The sequence below is a fragment of the Scyliorhinus torazame genome, chromosome 10 (assembly GCF_047496885.1).
Source record: "Scyliorhinus torazame isolate Kashiwa2021f chromosome 10, sScyTor2.1, whole genome shotgun sequence".
Taxonomy (NCBI): domain Eukaryota; kingdom Metazoa; phylum Chordata; class Chondrichthyes; order Carcharhiniformes; family Scyliorhinidae; genus Scyliorhinus; species Scyliorhinus torazame.
This window is the reverse complement of record NC_092716.1, coordinates 159,004,087-159,024,062: the sequence shown is the minus strand read 5'-3', so window position 1 is coordinate 159,024,062 and position 19,976 is coordinate 159,004,087. Positions and strand designations below refer to the sequence as shown.

General features: G+C 44.9%; 1 protein-coding gene across 5 annotated transcripts in view; it reads left to right on the top strand.

Annotated features, from left to right (window-relative positions):
- The window catches only part of LOC140430996 (activating molecule in BECN1-regulated autophagy protein 1-like), a 629,857-nt gene that overhangs the window by 558,924 nt on the left and 50,957 nt on the right, over positions 1–19,976 (top strand). The gene's annotated exons all lie outside the window — the stretch shown is intronic.

Below are 19,976 nucleotides of genomic sequence, written 5' to 3'. Positions count from 1 at the left end.
AGGTGCTGGCTACGAAAATTGAGGACTGTGTCCCGGGGGTGATTCATGCGGACCAGACTGGATTTGTGAAGGGTAGGCAACTAAATACTAATGTGCGGAGGCTCCTCAGTGTGATTATGATGCCCTCGGTGGAGGGGGAAGTGGAGGTAGTGGCAGCTATGGACGCGGAGAAGGCCTTTGATTGGGTGGAGTGGGAGTATCTTTGGGAAGTGTTGCGGAGGTTCGGGGAGGGGTTCATCAGTTGGGTCAGGCTGCTATATAGGGCCCCTGTGGCGAGTGTGGCTACGAACCGGCGGAGGTCGGAGTACTTTCGGCTGTACCGGGGGACGAGGCAGGGGTGCCCCTTATCCTCCTTGTTGTTTGCACTGGCAATTGAGCCGCTGGCCATGGCACTGAGGGAGTCCAGGAAATGGAGGGGATTGGTTCGGGGGGTGGGGGGAGAGGAACACCGGATGTCGTTGTATGCCGATCACCTGTTGTTGTATGTTGCGGATCCAGTGGAGGGGATGGCGGAGGTCATGCGGATCCTTAGGGAGTTTGGGGACTTTTTGTGGTATAAACTCAAAATAGGGAAGAGTGAGCTTTTTGTGGTGCATTCAGGGGACCAGAGAAGGGGGATAGACGAGCTACTGCTGAAGAGGGCGGAAAGGAGCTTTCGGTACCAAGTAGCTAGGAGTTGGGGGGCCCTGCACAAGCTCAATTTGACGCGGTTGGTGGAGCAGCTGGAGGAGGATTTTAAAAGATGGGATATGCTGCCACTCTCACTAGCGGGTAGGGTGCAGTCGATCAAAATGACGGTCCTCCTGAGGTTTCTTTTTGTGTTCCAGTGCCTTCCCATTTTGATCCCCAAGGCCTTTTTCAAACGGGTAAGTGGGAACATCATGGGATTTGTGTGGGCGAATCAGACCCCGAGGGTGAAGAGGGTGTTTCTGGAGCTTAGCAGTGACAGGGGGGGGGCTGGCGCTGCCAAATTTATGTGGCTATTATTGGGCAGCCAATGTGGCGATGGTCCATACGTGGGTAATGGAGGGAGAGGGGGCAGCGTGGAAGAGGCTAGAGATGGCGTCCTGTGTGGGCACGAGCCTGAGGGCGCTGGTGACGGCACCGCTGCCGCTCTCGCCGACAAGGTACACCACGAGTCCGGTGGTGGCAACGATGCTGAAGACCTGCGGGCAGTGGAGGCGACACAGGGGCGAGGTGGGAGCCTTGGTTTGGTCCCCGATTCAGGAGAACCATCGGTTTGTCCCGGGAAGGATGGATGGGGGGTTCCGGAGTTGGCATCGGGCAGGGATTAGAAGAATGGGGGACCTGTTCATCGATGGGACGCTTGCGAGCGCTGGAGGAGAAGTTTGGGCTACCCCCGGGAAACTCTTTCAGGTACATGCAAGTGAGGGCGTTTGTGAGGCGGCAGGTGAGGGAATTCCCGCTGCTTCCCGCACGTAGGATTCAGGACAGGATGATTTTGGGTGTATGGGTTGGAGAAGGCAAGGTTTTGGCAATTTACCAGGAGCTGCAGGAAGAGGAGGAAGCCTCGCTGGAGGAGTTAAAGGGCAAGTGGGAGAAGGAGCTTGGGGAGGAGATAGATGAGGATCTGTGGGCTGATGCCCTGAGTAGGGTTAATTCTTCCTCCTCTTGCGCCAGGCTCAGCCTAATACAGTTTAAAGTTACTCACAGAGCGCATATGACCGGGGCGAGGTTGAGTAGGTTCTTTGGGGTGGAGGACAGATGTAGGAGGTGCTCGGGGAGCCCAGCAAATCACGTCCATATGTCCTGGTCGTGTCCGGCGCTGGAGGGGTTTTGCGAGAACTATGTCCAAGGTGGTGAACGCCCGGGTCAAGCCGAGCTGGGGATTAGCATTATTTGGGGTATCGGACAAGCCGGAAGTGCAGGAGGCGAAAGGGGCTGGTATTCTGGCCTTTGCATCCCTGGTAGCCCGGCGAAGGATTTTGTTACTGTGGAAAGATGCGAAGCCCCCTTGTGTGGAAGCTTGGATCAATGACATGGCAGGGTTCATCAAGCTGGAGAGGATAACGTTTGACTTGCGAGGGTCTGTGCAGGGGTTCCTCAGGCTGTGGCAACCGTTCCTAGACTATCTCGCGGAGCGTTAGGAGGAGGTCAGCAGCAGCCCGGGGGCGGGGGGGGGGGAGGGTGGCGTTTGGGTGAAGGTGGGGGGTTTCCCTATTTGTGTTTTTTTTCTGGTGTATGGGGGAAATCCAATGTATAATTTCTGCTCGTTATGTTCTTGTTTCTTTTTCTTGTTGGGGGGTGGGTTTTGTTGAAAATTTGGTGAAAAATTTGAATCAATATATTTTCAAAAAAAAGAAATCTGTAACTCCTCCTTACATTTACTCACTGTCCCAGCATCCACCGCACTCTAGGGTAGCGAATTCCACAGATTCACAACCCTTTGGGAGATGTAGTGTCTCCTCATCTCTGTTTTAAATTTTGCTACCTCTTATTCGAAGATTCTGACTTATCGTTTTAGAATGCCCCACAAGAGGAAGCGTCCTCTCTGCATCGGAGCACCCCTAAGTCTCTCCCCATTTAGACAATAAGTTGCCTTTCCATTTTTTCGACCAAAATGCATAGCCTCACACGTATCCACATTAAACTCGAACTGCCACATTTTGGCCCAATCTCCTAACCTATCTATAACCATTTGTAAGGTTCTTATTTCCTCGTTGCAACTTACTGTCCCACCTATTTTTGTGACATCAGCGAATTTGGCTATTGAACCTTCTATCCCTGTATCCAAGTCTTTAATACATATTGTGAATAGCTGGGACCCAAGGACCGAACCCTGTGCCACCCCACTAGTTACATCTTGCCATCCAGTAAAAGACCCATTTATCCTGACTCTCTGTCCCCTGTCCGTCAGTCTTCTATCCAAGCTAATAGGCTATCACTAATCCCATGTGATCTCACCTTGTGAATTAACCTTCTGTGCAGCACGTTATCAAATGTCTTCCGGAAGTCAAGATACCCTACATCTACTGGATCCCCATTATCCACCTTCACACCAAGTTATATGATACAAAACACACATGCATTCATACTTCCTTTCCCACGAACAAAATTCCCCAATTATTATTTCTGCTATTTAGCAATATTCAAATCCATGACAATGCAACCATGATAATATTGCCCTTACCAGGAATATGATCAAGTTTTACATTGAACGGTTGTAACAATAAACAGCAATGGAACAATCCTGCGATTCGAGTTTACATTTTTTCTACAAACGCAAGCGGATTAGGTTGGTTTAGATGAAGCTTTGCTTATTATCATGTCGAACATAAACTTCACAGAATCACAGAAAAATACAGTGCAGAAAAGGCCCTTCGGCCCATCGAGTCTGCACCATCACATGAAAGGCACCTGATTGCCAATCCTAATTCCATTTGCCAGCACTGGCCCATAGCCTCGAACGTAATTTTGTGCCAAGTGCTCACCCAGGTACTTTTTAAAAAATATATATATTTATTAAAGTTTTTTAACACAATTTTTCTCCCTTACAAACAATAACCCCCCCCCGTAACAAAAAAAAATGAGAAATCGCGCAGAGCAAGATATATACATGGCAAAATTATATATTTACACAGCTTTACTGGCCCTCACCCGTACGTGCCAGTTTCCCCAACCCTTCATGTTATCTCTTGCTCATCCACCCTCCCAGGCAGTCCCCCCTTTCCTTCCCCCCCCCCCCCCCAGGACGTCCCCCGTCTCCCCCCCAAGGTTGCTGCTGCTGCTGACCGACCTTCCTCTAACGCTCCGCGAGATAGTCTAGGAACGGTTGCCACCGCCTGTAGGACCCCTGCGCAGACCCTCTCAAGGCGAACTTAATCCTCTCCAACTTTATGAACCCAGCCATATCATTTATCCAGGCCTCCAGGCTGGGGGGCTTCGCCTCCTTCCACATTAGCAAGATCCTTCGCCGGGCTACTAGGGACGCAAAGGCCAGAATGCCGGCCTCTTTCGCCTCCTGCACTCCCGGTTCGTCCACTACTCCAAATATAGCTAGCCCCCAGCTTGGCATGACCCGGACTTTCACCACCTGAGATATTGCTCCCGCCACTCCTCTCCAGAACCCCTCCAATGCCGGGCATGACCAAAACATATGGACATGGTTCGCCGGGCTCCCTGAGCACCTTCCACATCTGTCCTCTACCCCAAAGAACCTACTCAACCTCGCCCCCGTCAAGTGCGCTCTGTGGACCACCATAAATTGTATCAGGCTGAGCCTGGCACTCGAGGAGGAGGAATTAACCCTACCTAGGGCATCAGCCCACAGACCTTCCTCGATCTCCTCCCCCAGCTCCTCCCATTTACCCTTCAACTCTTCTACCAGCGCTTTCCCCTCTTCTTTCAACTCCTGTTGTATTTCCGACACCTTGCCCTTCCCGACCCATACACCCGAGATCACCCTATCTTGAACTTCTTGTGCCGGGAGCAACGGGAATTCCCTCACCTGTCGCCTCACAAAAGCCCTCACCTGCATATATCTAAAGGCATTTCCCGGGGGTAACTCGAACTTCTCCTCCAGTGCCCCTAGGCTCGCAAACGTCCCGTCGATGAACAGGTCCCCCATTCTTCCAATCCCCGCCCGATGCCAGCTCTGGAACCCCCCGTCCATCTTCCCCGGGACAAACCGGTGGTTACCCCTGATCGGGGACCACACCGATGCTCCCATTGCACCCCGGGGCCGTCTCCACTGGCCCCAGATCCTTAGCGTTGCCGCCACCACCGGGCTCGTGGTATACTTTGTCGGCGAGAGCGGCAGCGGTACCGTCACCAACGCCCCCAGGCTCGTTCCTTTACAGGACGCTGTCTCCATCCTCTTCCATGCCGCCCCCTCTCCCTCCATAACCCACTTGCGGATCATCGCCACATTTGCTGCCCAGTAGTAGCTCCCCAGGTTTGGCAGCGCCAACCCTCCTCGGTCCCTACTGCATTCCAGGAACCCGCTCCTTACTCTCAGGGTCTTATTCGCCCACACAAACCCCATAATACTCCTGCCTACTCTCTTAAAAAAGGCCTTAGTGATCACGATGGGAAGGGACTGAAACACAAACAGAAACCTTGGAAGGACCACCATTTTGACCGACTGCACTCTACCCGCCAGCGAGAGCGGTAACATGTCCCATCTTTTGAAATCCTCCTCCATTTGCTCCACCAACCTCGTCAGATTCAGTTTATGTAGGGTCCCCCAACTCCTGGCTATCTGGATCCCCAGATACCGAAAGCTCCCCTCCGCCCTCCTCAGCGGTAGGTCCCAGGTACTTTTTGAAGGATGTGGGGCAACCCATCTCTACCACCCTTCCAAACAGTGTGTTCCAGACTGTCACCACTCTCTGGGTAAAAATGATTTCCTCAAATCCCCCCTGAACCTTCTGCCCCTCACCTTGAACTTGTGTCCCCTTGTGACTGACCCTTCAACTCAGGTGAAGAGCTGTTCCTTATCCATCCTGTCCATGCCCCTCATAATCTTGTACACCTCGATCAGGTCGCCCCTCAGTCTTCTCTGCCCCAGAGAAAACAACCCAGCCTGTCAAGTCTCTCTTCATGACTTAAATGTTCCATCCCAGGCAACATCCTGGTGAATCACCTCTGCACCCCCTCTGGTGCAATCACATCCTTCCTATAATGTGGCGACCAGAACTGCACACAGTACTCCAGCTGTGATCTCACCAATGTTCTAAATAACTCCATGATGACTGACTTGCTTTTGTAATCTATGCCACGTCTAATAAAGACAAGTGTACCATATGCCTTTTTCACTACCCTATTAACCTGCCCCACTGCCTCCAGAGATCTATTTACAAGCAGGCTAAGGTATTTTTGTTCCTCAGACTTCCCAGTGTGCTGCCATTGAGGGCGGCATGGTAGCACAGTGGGTAGCACCGCCGCTTCACAGCTCCAGGGTCCAGGCTCGACCCCCGGCCACCACGTGCGCGGAGTCCGCACGCCACCCCTCCCACATCCTTAATATAAAGAAAAGAGAAGAAAGTGTGATTTAAGATGGAGGAGAAAGATCAAAATCCAAAGTTGCCGAACTCAACGTTGAATGCTGCAACGTGCCCAACCAGAAGGTGCAATGCTGCTCTTCCAGCTGGCACAGAGCTTTGCTGGAGCTTTGCAGCAGGGCAAGGAGGGCATGTGGGCATAAGAGCAAGGTGCTGAGTTAAAAAGGCAAGCAATGGACTGAGTGAAGGCTTTCCACAAAGCGGTCACCCAGTCTGCATTTAGTCTCCCCAATGTAGAGGAGACTGCATTGGGAGCAGTGAATACACTCAACCAAATTGAAGGACGCACAAGTGAAACATTGCTTCGCCTGAAAGGAGTATTTGGGATCTTGAAAAAGAGGAGGGAGAAGGTAAAGGGGCAGATGTTACATCTTCTGCGATTTCAACGAAAAGTGCTGTGGGAAGAGGATGGGCAGTTGGGTGTGATGGAGGAATTTTACCTCCTTTATCTGCTGCTCTCAATGCAGACTCCTTGACACAGCGGAGGCCCAGTGGTTAGTACTGCTGCCTCACAGCTCCAGGAACCGGGTTCAATTCCAGCCTCGGTTGACTGTGTGAAGTTTGTACATTCTCTCCAGATCTGTGTGAATTTTCTCCAGGTACTCCAGTTTCCTCCGACAGTCCAAGGATGTGCAGGTTAGGTGAATTGGCAGTGCTAAATTGCCCCTTAGTGTCCAAAACATTAGGTGGGGTTGCGGGGATAGGGTGCAGGCGTGGGCTTAAATAGGGAGCTCTTTCACTGGGTCGGTGCTGACCTGATGGGCCGAATGCCTCCTGCACTGCAAATACTATGATTCTATAACTAAATGCAGACTGGGCGACTGCTTTGTGGAACACCTTCGTTCAGTTCACAATCATGACCCCAACCTTCCTGTTGCTTGCATCTCAGCTTCTGGTTGGGGCATGTTACATCACTGGTATTCAACTTTGAGTTTGACAAATTTGGATTTTGATCTTTCTCCTCCAACTTCTCTTTTCTTTTTATATTCCATGTGTGTTGCCTCGGTGCAAAACCCTCTCTCTCTCCCCACCCCCCCCCCCCCCCCCCTCAGACCAGGCCATCTGTTGTTTGTTCTTAAATTTGGTATTTTTTGTTGCAGTTTTGCTCTAACATTCTCCCTCATTTCAGTTCTGACAAAGAGTCCAGACTCAAAACGTTATCTCTGACTTTCTCCTGATAGATGCTAGCAGACCTGCTGAAGTTTTCCAGCTTCCTTTGTTTTTGTTTCAGATTCCAGCCTCCACGGTATTTTGCTTTTGTAATGCACAGTACTGTTGCCAGGACTGTGCAGCTCCGTACTAAATCTTTTGTGTTGCCATTACAAGTGCAAGACCAGTTGTTTTGTAGCTGACTGGTTTGATTTTGTTTGTGTTTCTATTTCATTCTTTTTTGGCATAAGCATCTAACTAATTCGCACAAGACAAGATAGAGGCTGTTGTCGTGACAAAACTATGTCCGTCAGTTTTTTGAATATCTGTGAAGGAAAGTCTCAATTTAATTATTAAATAAGTAGGAAATGCAGTTTTTCTTTGGACTCCTGAAATGAGACCAATCTGTCTTAATTCTGTATTGAAAATCTCTGACTTGTTCTTGCCTTACATTAATGAAACATTTCTATTTTGCCTTTCTATCGGTTCCATCACATCCTGAAACTGAATCTTGTAATTTCCTCCTGTTCTTTGCTTCCCAAATAGATCTGTCAGCACCACATAGCTGGGTGGGTAACCTGTCTTCTGCTTCCTGCCAGTGACACCCTTAAACCATTTTGCAGGGCATCATGCATGACTGTCCAATTAGGAATACGTCTCATTAGACACACTGTTGTTTCTCTCCCTTTCTAACAGCTTGTCTATAATTGAGGATATTTATCATGCTGGGGTATTGCGTAAGCTGCCATTTGGTACCAATCTTCTTTATACCAGTATGAATACAGTCATGGCTCTTCCTGGCCTCTAATTTCACTGTCTTGAACAAACTTCTGCTCGCCCCCTCCCCTCTGGTCAATCCAGAATCTGTCTAATTCAGCCTTGTTGTGTCCCCAAGTTCTATATTCTCCCATGAGGAGAAATGCTTTCCCAGCATTCACCCAGCCAAGTCCCCTCAGAACCTTATATGTTTCCGTAAAATCACCTCTTATTCTTCTAAACTCCAATAAGTACAGACCTACCCTGCTCAACTTTTTCTCCTAAAACATCTCCTTAAACCCAGGCAGCAGCTGAGTGAACCTTCTCTGAACTGCTTCCAATGCAATTATGCAAAACTGTACATAGTACTCCAAATGCAGTCTCACTAAGGCTGCATACACATCCCCACTTTGATGTTCTATTCCCCTTGCAATAAAGGCCAACATTCCATTTGCCTTCACAATCACTTGCTGTACCTCGCTTTTTGTGATTCGTGTGTTAGGACACCCCTATCCCTCTGTTCCACAATCTGTTTCAGACTCTTGCCACTAGCATTATGTTCTGCTTTTCTATTCTTCCCGCCAAATTGGACAAGCTCACATTCTCTCACAACATACTCATCTGTCAATCGTTTGCCTGCTCACTTAACCTATCTATATTGCTTTGAAAGCTCTTTGGCCTAGATTTTCACTTCTGAAGTAGATCACACAAATTGGGAAATTCCCTGGCTTGCTTTACTCACCTCAGAGAAACTCCTCCCAGTGGTGGTATCTTCATTTTGGGAGGTGGGTGTGGGGTGGAGTTCGGCCCACTACCCCAGGATGCAGATCAGAGACAGCCACATGTTCTGCCAAATGACAAGGGGGTTGTTTATAAGGCCTTCCACCGTTCCCCGAGACTTCTTTCACAGTTCCCCAAAACTTCTTTCCTTAATTGTTTCTTCATATTTTACGCTCTCTAGCCCTCACCCTCCCACCACTCCCCATGCCTCAGCCAATACAACTTCTGCCTCCCACCCACCCCTCATACCCTCCATGCCAATCCAAGTCCCCCACCCATTCCCTGTGGCCCCTCATGCAGTCCATATCAACCCATGCCCCCTAACCATTCCCAATGCCAATCCACCCACTATCCTTTGCCCTTACACCCTCCATGCCAACTAACCCTGTATCCACCATAGACAGATCTCATAACCATATAGAAATAAGATAAATTTCTAAATATCTAATACAGTCCTACTGTATAAAAACACTCCCATTCATTGAAGCCCATTCAAAACTTTTAAATCCACTCAAGTACTTATTCCCTCATCAAAACAGATTTAGATCACTCACTCAACATTAAAGGCAGCTGATCCTTGACTAAACCCTTTAAGCTGTTAATTAAATTATGAACTTGGGATCCCCTGCTGGGATAATTAGTATAAGTTGTGGAAAGCAGCCAAGCATTATTAATGACATAATGATAGCTCTTAGGATAATAATAACAGATCGCTATTGTAACTGATACACCAGATTTCATTTAGCTATCACTGGCACAGGCAGGCTGTTTTTTAAATTTTTGTAGAGCTGGGAATTTAAATATCTTCAAAGCCTGACCATTCTCCACACTTCCTCCACACTTCAGGAGCATTAATGTCTACCCTAAAATTATATGTATGGCTCCCACATTGCAGGTTAAGGCCCTTGCTACAGTGAAAATTGGGTTGGTTTGAACTCAGCACTGAATTCCAATGGTTCTGGTGAGTTCCAGTTTCCTTTATGTAAGTTACACCCTGGGCAGCACGGGGGTGCAGTGGTTAGCACTGCTGCCTCACGGCGCCGAGGTCCCAGGTTCGATCCAGGCTCTGGGTCACTGTCCGTGTGGAGTTTGCACATTCTCCCCATCTTTGCATGGGTTTCATCCCATAACCTAAAGATGTGCAGGGTAGGTAGATTGGCCACTCTAAATTGCCCCTGAATTGGAAAAAACTAATTGGTACTGTAAATTTTTTAATTAAAAATAAAAAAAAATAAAAAATGTAACTTACACCCTGCTCCCTTTCCCCTACCAGAGAAAATGGGATCTGTCGGAAATAGGAGCAGAAATTCCAAATCAGGTCCCCACCATCATTTTGTTGAGTCTGAGACAGAGTCCAGTCACAAAATCGGGCCTTTGTGACTGCTTTCCAACTTGCTTTCCTACTTATTTTTGTGTCATCAGTAAATTTAGCTACCATACATTCAGTCCTTTCATTCAAGCCATTAATGTAGATGGTAAATAGTTGAGGCCCCAATGTTGATCCCTGTGTCACTCTACTAGTTAAGTTTACCAACCTGAAAATGAATAATTTACCCTGACTCTCAGATTCCTGTTAGCTAACTGAACCTTTATCCATGCCAATTTGTTACCCCCAACACCATGACAAAAAGAACAAAGAACAAAGAAATGTACAGCACAGGAACAGGCCCTTCGGCCCTCCAAGCCCGTGCCGACCATACTGCCCGACTAAACTACAATCTTCTACACTTCCTGGGTCCGTATCCTTCTATTCCCATCCTATTCATATATTTGTCAAGATGCCCCTTAAATGTCCCTATCGTCCCTGCCTCCACTACCTCCTCCGGTAGTGAGTTCCAGGCACCCACTACCCTCTGCGTAAAAAACTTGCCTCGTACATCTACTCTAAACTTTGCCCCTCTCACCTTAAACCTATGCCCCCTAGTAATTGACCCCTCTACCCTGGGGAAAAGCCTCTGACTATCCACTCTGTCTATGCCCCTCATAATTTTGTATACCTCTATCAGGTCGCCCCTCAACCTCCTTCGTTCCAGTGAGAACAAACCGAGTTTATTCAATCGCTCCTCATAGCTTATGCCCTCCATACCAGGCAACATTCTGGTAAATCTCTTCTGCACCCTCTCTAAAGCCTCCACATCCTTCTGGTAGTGTGGCGACCAGAATTGAACACTATACTCCAAGTGTGGCCTAACTAAGGTTCTATACAGCTGCAACATGACTTGCCAATTCTTATACTCAATGCCCCGGCCAATGAAGGCAAGCATGCCGTATGCCTTCTTGACTACCTTCTCCACCTGTGTAGCCCCTTTCAGTGATCTGTGGACCTGTACTCCTAGATCTCTTTGACTTTCAATACTCTTGAGGGTTCTACCATTCACTGTATATTCCCTACCTGCATTAGCCCTTCCAAAATGCATTACCTCACATTTGTCCAGGTTAAACTCCATCTGCCATCTCTCCGCCCAAGTCTCCAGACAATCTAAATCCTGCTGTATCCTCAGACAGTCCTCATCGCTATCCGCAATTCCACCAACCTTTGTGTCGTCTGCAAACTTACTAATCAGACCAGTTACATTTTCCTCCAAATCATTTATATATACTACAAAGAGCAAAGGTCCCAGCACTGATCCCTGTGGAACACCACTGGTCACAGCCCTCCAATTAGAAAAGCATCCCTCCATTGCTACCCTCTGCCTTCTATGGCCTAGCCAGTTCTGTATCTCTTATCTTATATAATACTCAGCCATGTAGCATCTTATTGAATTCCTTTTGGAATCCCAATTGCACCACATCTACTGGTTCCCCATTGTCCACCCTGTTACATCTTCAAAGAACTCTAATAAATTAGTCAAACATAATTTCCCTTTTAAAAAACCATTTTGACTCTGCTTGATTGTATTCTGATTTTCTAAATGTCCTGCTGTAACCTCCTTAATGATGGATTCAAGCATTTTCCCTTTGACAGATGTTAGGCTAACTGGTCTATAGTTTCCTGCTTTCTGACTCCCTCCTTTCTTGAACACATTTGCACTTTCCCAATCCACTAGGATCTATCCAGAATCCAGGGAAGTTTGGAAGAATTGCAACTAACCCACTATCCTTTCAGCCACTTTTAAGACCCACAGACTGCCTGTGCTCTTTAAACTCCCGCTGCTATGTTACTGCTCCCTCTGTCTTGTTCTTCAAACAAACACTGCTGTTTCTGTTCTTTCGATAATTTACAGATTTTAAACAAGTGTTAAAGTATTTAAATTGCCTTTTAAAAATTCCATGACACAACTTGTTTCGTAGGCAATATTTATACCTCAACCAATATCACTTAAGGCAAAACAAATTGACTATTTATTATCACACCGTTTGTGGAACCTTATGCAAATATACTGCCATGTTTCCTCCATTACTCTTTAGAAGTGTGTTATTAGCTGTAAAATACTCTTTGGGCCGGGGGGGGGGGGGGGGGGGGGGGGGGGGGCATGACACTGGTTAGCACTGCTGCCTCACGGTGCCGAAACCCGGGTTGGATCCTGGCCCCGGGTCACTGTCCGTGTGGAATTTTCACAATCTCCCTGTGTCTGCGTGGGTCTCACTCCCACAACCCAACGATGTACAGAGTAGGTGGATTGGCCATGCTCAAATTGCCCCTTAATTGGAAAGAAATAATTGGGTAGTCTAAAATTATTTTTATAAAGTAAACTACTTTGGGACATACTGAGGTTGTGAAAGGCGCCATCTTGAGCAAGTCTTTTTTAAACATCAGTCTAGAGTACATAAGCAGGAGTGGGTCTATATCCCCTTGAGTTTTCTCCCCCATTCAGTAAGAAGTTGGCAGAACTCCTACATCAACTTCCTGCTCTATCCCCATGTCCTCTATTCTTGAATATTCTCAACCATCGAAGATAGAGAATTGCAAAGATTCGCAACGCATCTCAGCCCTAAATGGCTGCCCCATTTATCCGAAGTACATGACCCCTATTGCTAGTCTCCTAGGTAGGGAAAGCACCCTGTCAACATCTACTCTGTTAGGTCCGCTTAAGAAATGCATAGATTTCAGTGCGATCACCTCTGATACTTCTAAATTCTAGAGGCTATCAACCAAATTTATTTAATCTTTCCTCATGGGATAGCCCCCTCATCCCAGGAATAAATTTAAGGCCAGGATATCCTTCCTTGGGTAAAGTGACCAAAGCTGTATGGATGTCATCTCACCAAGGTCCTCAGTAATTACAGCAAGACCTCCTTACTTTGTACTCCCAACGCTATTGCAATAAAGGCCAACATACCATTTGCCTTCAGAATTGTTTGCTGTAGCTGCATGTTAACTTTCTGTGATTTACGTGCAAGAACCCAGACCCTCTAAGTACAAACATTTACTCGCCCCTCATCTTCTCATGAGAAAAGACGTTGCTTTTTCATTCTTCAGACCATAGTGGATAATTTCACAATTCCTACATTATGCTCCATTTGTCACCATCTCGCACAATTTCTTAAAAAGTCGATATTCTTTTGCAGCTTTGTTATATCCCCCTTAACAGCTTACTTTCCCACCTGATTTAGTATTATCAGCCAGCCATTGATATAAATTGTAACTAGCGGAGTTCAAGCCTCTGGTGTTCTAACACCACAGGGATTACTTTTACGATCACGGGCCAGACCCCAACAGCGGCTTGGTTACTGGACAGAAACCCCATTATTTTATAATTTTGTAAGACTGTGAGGAAAAGATACCTCGCTCCAGGAGTGATTTCACGAAGAAATGGAGATATGGTATGTTAAAGCAAACCTTATTACCAACAATATATTGAAATATCTTTAACATCACACCAGAAAATAGCTTACAATTACCCCTTAAACAATGCTAATCAATACAGAAACCCTTAACTGCTATTTTTATTCCCATTCAAACAACAAAAAAACATCTCCGCTCTCAATCCACTGTTAGATACATTTTGCACTTTGGAATACCTGCTTTACAGAGCTCTCTGGGTACTCTTCTTTGAGACAGAGATCCTTCAACACTGCTTTAAATAAAATGCCTGAATCCTGTTAGAACCAGGCAGAAACTCTGTCTGTATTCCTTCTGAAGCTGTTTCACCTTGTTTCAGCTCACATTCTACTCACATTCATCTGAACTGCTGGGAAAGAAACTGCTAATTTAACTGCAGACATATCTTTTAACTGAACCGAGGTGCCTGACTTCTGCTCACACCCCTAGCGAACACACAACTAAAATTCTGCTCTTCTGCAAAATGCCTGATACCTTGGCTTCTCCCAGTAACATATCATCTGACCAGGCTGAAATCTAATTATCTCCACAGAGAACCCCCCCTTAATCCAAACAAGATTTCATTAGTCCAAGTTTTTACGATTATTTAATTGAATCCCTGACTCCAAAACGTAGTTGTCTATCAAACTAGGATTTATTTCAATAACATGACTGCAGCAGGCACATACTAACTCGGGCTTTTAACCCTCACTGCATCAAATACATATAATACAATATCTCTGTAATTTCTACATTCATCACACTGCAGCAATTTAAAAAGACTGGTTTTAAGTAGTATAGGCTTTAAGTGGAGCTAGCGTTAAACAAACTTTGAGGTTTCCAGCCCCTGAGCAGGGTTTATTTGCTGACTACATATAGGTGTCATGCAAGTCAGCAGGCAGCATTAAATTTGCATAATGCTTGGCACAGAAGCAAGTGCATAGGTTGAATATGTATTGGAATACCCACGCCAATTATCGGATCGTGTCTAAATTCGTAGCCTGGGTTCCTCCCATTTCTAGCTGAAACTTGGATAATGTCAGGAAGCATTTTTTCACACAAGTGATATTGGAAATATGCAACTCTCTTCCCCAAAGAGCTGTTGTTCAGATAAATAGATTTTTGTACGGTATGGGTATTAACGGGCAGCACAGTGGCGCAGTGGATAGCACTGCTGCCTCACGGCGCTGAGGTACCAGGTTCGATCTCAGCTCTGGGTCACTGTCCGTGTGGAGTTTGCACATTCTCCCCGTGTTTGCGTGGGTTCCACCCCCACAACCCAAAGATGTGCAGGATAGGTGGATTGGCCACGTTAAATTGCCCATTAATTGTAAAAAATTAATTGGGTACTCTTTTTAAAAAATAAAAAATAAAAAATTTCAAGGTATGGGTATTAAGGGATATAGTAAGGTAGGTAAGTAGGGTTAAGGTGCTGATCAACTCTGATGAAACAGTCTCAAGTAGCAGAATGTCATACCCCTGTTCTAATGTTAACTGTTGGCTCAAATTTCTCTAAAATGGCGCTTGGTCGACCTACTTTTGGCCTCCACACCCTATTTAACCATCACCCCTGTACAATTCTGGTTAACAATATCTACTAGCTATGGGACATCTAGTAATTACAACCATCAAATTCAGCTTTAGATCTTAGTGTTATGGGCCAGGGTTTAGAGAACCCCAAAGTGTACCATGGAGTTCACCTGACCCACAACTTTTAATAGATTGTGGTATGGGGAGCACACGGCCCACTCTACAGGGGTGGGACAGCAGAAATGGAAAAGTATTTTTTAAAGCAAAACAATGTTTATTCTATGAACTCAAGTTAACCTTTTTAAAACATACAGTGAACATCTCAGCAACCATCAATTGAAATACAACCCCCAAAGAATACAACACTAAGTAATCCTTAATAAATTCCCAAACAACATTCAGAAGGCAAGAGACCCTTTTAACACAAAGACTAGGTTTAAATTCTCTAATGAGAGCAGTTATCCCTTTGAAATCACCCAAATGAACACTCTTTAGCTTTTAGAGAGATCCATGTACATCTGCTGGCTTTCACTGCAGCTCTTCTCTCTGAAAACAAAACTAAAAACTCACTCTGTCGCAGCCTGCTCAAAAACGAAAGTAAAGCAGACAGACAGCCCAGCTCCACCCACTCTCTGACATCACTGCAGTAGTAAACACCCATTTCTTAAAGGTACACCCACTACAGTTATTCGATTAAAAAACACCCATTTCTTAAAGGCACTCTCACATGACACCCCCCACCCCAAGAAAAAAAAACCATCAACTTCATGATAATTTCATTTTTCACCCTTTCACTATCCTTTAAGAAATGCACACAGTAAATATACATTTTTGTTTCAAAAAACAACACACGCAAACAGGTATAATAATATAGTCTATTTTTGTTCTTCTTCCTCCAACTGGAATCCTTCTCGATTGACAGTCTCTTTGGACAAGAAGGTCTGCAGGATCCATCCACTTCTCTACCCCTCGGCATTTCTGTTTAAAGTCGGATACTTTAGTTCAATCTGATCACAGAGTTCCTTGTAATTCTCCAACACAGGAGCATTGGTTATCACAACTTTCAGGCAGTCAAATGCTTGTTGAAACTCCGCTGTCCACTGAAATTTTTGACGTTTCTTCAGCAAATCCATCAGTGGAGCAACCGATTTGTGCCAATGCTAAAATCTGGCACAAATGTTCGATCAAATCCACTCATGCCAAGAAATCACATTATTTCCCTAGTCTCGAGGGTATTGGAAACTCCCCAGTAACCTTTGTTTTCATATCCCGTGGGACCATTCGATCCTGTCCGATTGTATGGCCAAGGAAAGTGACTTGGGCTTTTCCAAATTCACTTTTGGCTAGGTTTACCACCAAACCCGCCTCCTGAAGTTAATCGAATAACTCCATCAGATGTTTTAAATGTTCTTTCCATGTCTGGCTGAAAATTACCAGATCGTCGAGGTATACCGCATAATTGGTAATCCTGAAACAACTTTGTTAGTTAACCGTTGAAATGTGGCTGGTGTATTTTTCATGCCGAATGGCATAACTTTGAATTGGTATATACCATCTGGAGTCACAAAAGCTGAAATCTCCTTCGCCCTTTCGGATAAAGGTACCTGCTAGTAACCTTTGAGTAAATCCAGTTTGGAAATAAAAGCTAATTGTCCCACTTTCTCAATGCAATTCTCCAAACATGGGATAGGATAAGAGTCCGTTCTTGTAACTGCATTAACCTTTCTATAGTCCACACCAACCGTTGGGTACCGTCTGGTTCAGGTACCATCACTGTGGGTGAGCTCCATTGGCTGCAACCCACTTCCATTATGCCATTTTTAAGCATACTTTCGACCTCTTTGTTAACCTGTGCTAATTTTAAAGGGTTATGTCTTTCTGGATGTTGTTTGATTGGAACAGCATTTCCCACATCTACATCATGTATAGCACATTTTAGTGTTTTCCAACTTATCTCCTCAAACTTGCCCATGTGATGTCAATAACTCTTTCAGGTCAGTCTGTTTTTCCTCTGGAAGGTAACTCAACATTGTATCCCAATTTTTAAGAACATCCTCATTTTCCAATTTAATTTGAGGTATGTCAAATTCACAGTCAACTGGATTTGGTTCGTCACTTTGAGTTAGAATCATTAAAACCTCCTCCTTTTTCTCACCTTACCTTTCAAAGTACCTTTTAAGCATATTCACATGACACACTCGGTGAGTCTTCCTTCTATCTGGTGTTTTTACCACATAATTCACCTCACTTAATTTCCTTTCAATCTGATAAAGTCCACAAAACCTTGCTTTTAAAGGTTCACCTTTAACAACACTAAAACTCTATCTCCACTGGCAAAACTACGAACTTTGGATTTCTTGCTCGCTACCCGTTTCATCACATTTGTGCAACTTTTAAACGTTGTCTGGCCAATTCACCTGCTCTATTTAATCGTTCCCTAAAATTTGACGCGTAATCCAATAGTGTAATTTCCGATTCCTCACTCACCAATTTTTCCTTAATCAATTTAAGTGGTCCTCTTACCTCATGGCCAAAAATTAGTTCAAAAGGACTGAATTTGGTTGACTCATTAGGTACATCCCTAATTGCAAACAGTACAACTGGAATTCCTTTATCCCAATCCTCTGGATAATCGTGACAATAAGCCTTTTAATGTCTGATGCCACCTTTCTAACGCTCCCTGCGATTCTGGATGGTACGCAGTTGATTTAAATTGTTTTATTCCTAAGCTATCCATAACTTCTTTGAATAAACTTGACGTAAAATTTGATCCTTGATCCGATTGTATTTCTGTGGGTAGTCCCTATCTAGTGAAGAATTTATGTAACTCCTCCACAATCATTTTAGCTGTAATATCACATACTGGAATGGCCTATAGAAACCTAGTAGACACATCCATTATAGTCAAAAGATATTGATTCCCACTCTTCGTTTTAGGAAGCGGTCCTATGCAATCAATTAAGACCCTTGTAAAAGGTTCCTCAAATGCTGGGATGGGTATTAAGGGCGCTGGTTTCATCACTGCTTGAGGTTTCCCTATCACTTGACATGTGTGACATAATTAACAAAATCTAACTCCATCTTTATGTAGTCCAGGCCAATAGAAATGTTTTGGTATTTTAGCTTGAGTTTTCCTTATTCCCAAATGACCTCCCACTGGTACCTCATATGCAACTCGCAACACCTCCTTTCTATACCCTACCGGCAATACTACTTGATGAACTTCTGCCCACTTTTCATCCGCCTGCCTATGTAAAGGTCTCCATTTTCTCATCAAGACATCACTTTTACGGTAACAACACTCTGGTATACACTCAGATTCCTCTTCTGTATATGCTTTCTGATACATCCGTTTTATTTCTATATCTTTCTGTTGTAACTCCGCCAATTTTCCTGAACTAAAAATACCCGCCTCATCCTCCACCTGTTCTTGTTCTTTTTCAACCATCTGATCAAAAATTGTTTCTGATAATTGCCCTTCCACTTCATCTTCACTCTTTTATTTATCCTCTTGTCTTAACCTGTGACTTTGTGACCTTGTTACTGCACAATCTGGAAAAATCCCAGGATGCACATCCTTCAACACTTCAGTTGTCTGATTTTCCACTGGTTTATCAACCACAGTAGGCATCACTTCCACCTGCGATCCAGCTATATCATTACCCAAGATAAACTGTGTTCCTGGACAAGTTAGTTTCTCTATTACTCCTACTACCACTTCACCACTCTTCACTGGACTTTCCAACCTTAACTTATACAATGGAACACTACTCCTCTCGCCCTGTTTTCCACATATCAACACCTTTTCTGGCAACATTCTTCCCAAACTACATAACTCCGCATTTCTTACCATTAAAGATTGACTAGCTGCTGTATCTCTTAAAATTGTGACTTCTTTAGCTGCTCCTCCTGATACACATGAGTAAACTTTACCCACACAAGTAAATTCTTTAAAGACATCTGGCACCTTCTTATCAATCACCTCTTGATCAGGCTGTACAATCTTTTGCACCTCCTTCGCTTCACTTGGGCTTTCCTTTACCACTTTAACAAACCCCACTGTCTTATCCTGTTTTACCACATCAGCCTTCCCAGTGCTTTTCTTCAACCACCAACACTGTGACTTTACATGGCCTAGTTTATTACAGTTTATTACTTTTTTAATCTGAGGTACTCTCCTTATTATCTCCCATCAGATCACCTTTGCCTCTACCACTTGAGTATTTCTCATGTCCCCAGTTTCTATCCCTCACCGGCTGAAACTGATGTCGGAAACCAAGCTTTGATTTATGAACTAATTCATAATCATCTGCCATTTCTGCTGCTAACCTCGCAGGTTTAACCCTCTGCTCTTCCACATGAGTTCTCACTCCATCAGGAATTGAATCTTTAAACTCCTCCAAAAGCATAATTTCTCTGAGAGCTTCATACTTTTGGTCTATTTTCAAAGCCCTTATCCACCTATCAAAGTTACTCTGTTTGAGCCTTTCAAACTCCATGTATGTTTGACCAAATTCTTTCCTTAAATTTCTAAACCTTGGTCTGTAGGCTTCCGACACTAGTTCATATGCACCTAAGATGGATTTTTTTCAGCTCCTCATACAACCCAGATACCTCCTCCGGTAGTGATGCAAACACTTAATTAGCCCTACCTACCAGCTTTGTTTGAATCAGTAATACCCACATGTCCTGTGGCCATTTCATTTGTTTAGCCACCTTCTCAAATGAAATGAAAAAGGCTTCGACCTCCTTCTCATCAAACCTTGGCAATGCTTGGACATATTTAAATAGATCCCCACCAAGCCTTCGACTATGACGCTCTTTCTCACTATCCTCATCACTATCAGCCAACTGTACGTTTCCCTTTACGTCTGCCAATTTTAATTGACTGTCATGTTTCATGGCCATTTTCTGAAGTTCAATCTCTCTCTTTATCTTTTTTGCTGATCTGTATCTCCCTTTCTCTTTCACTTTGT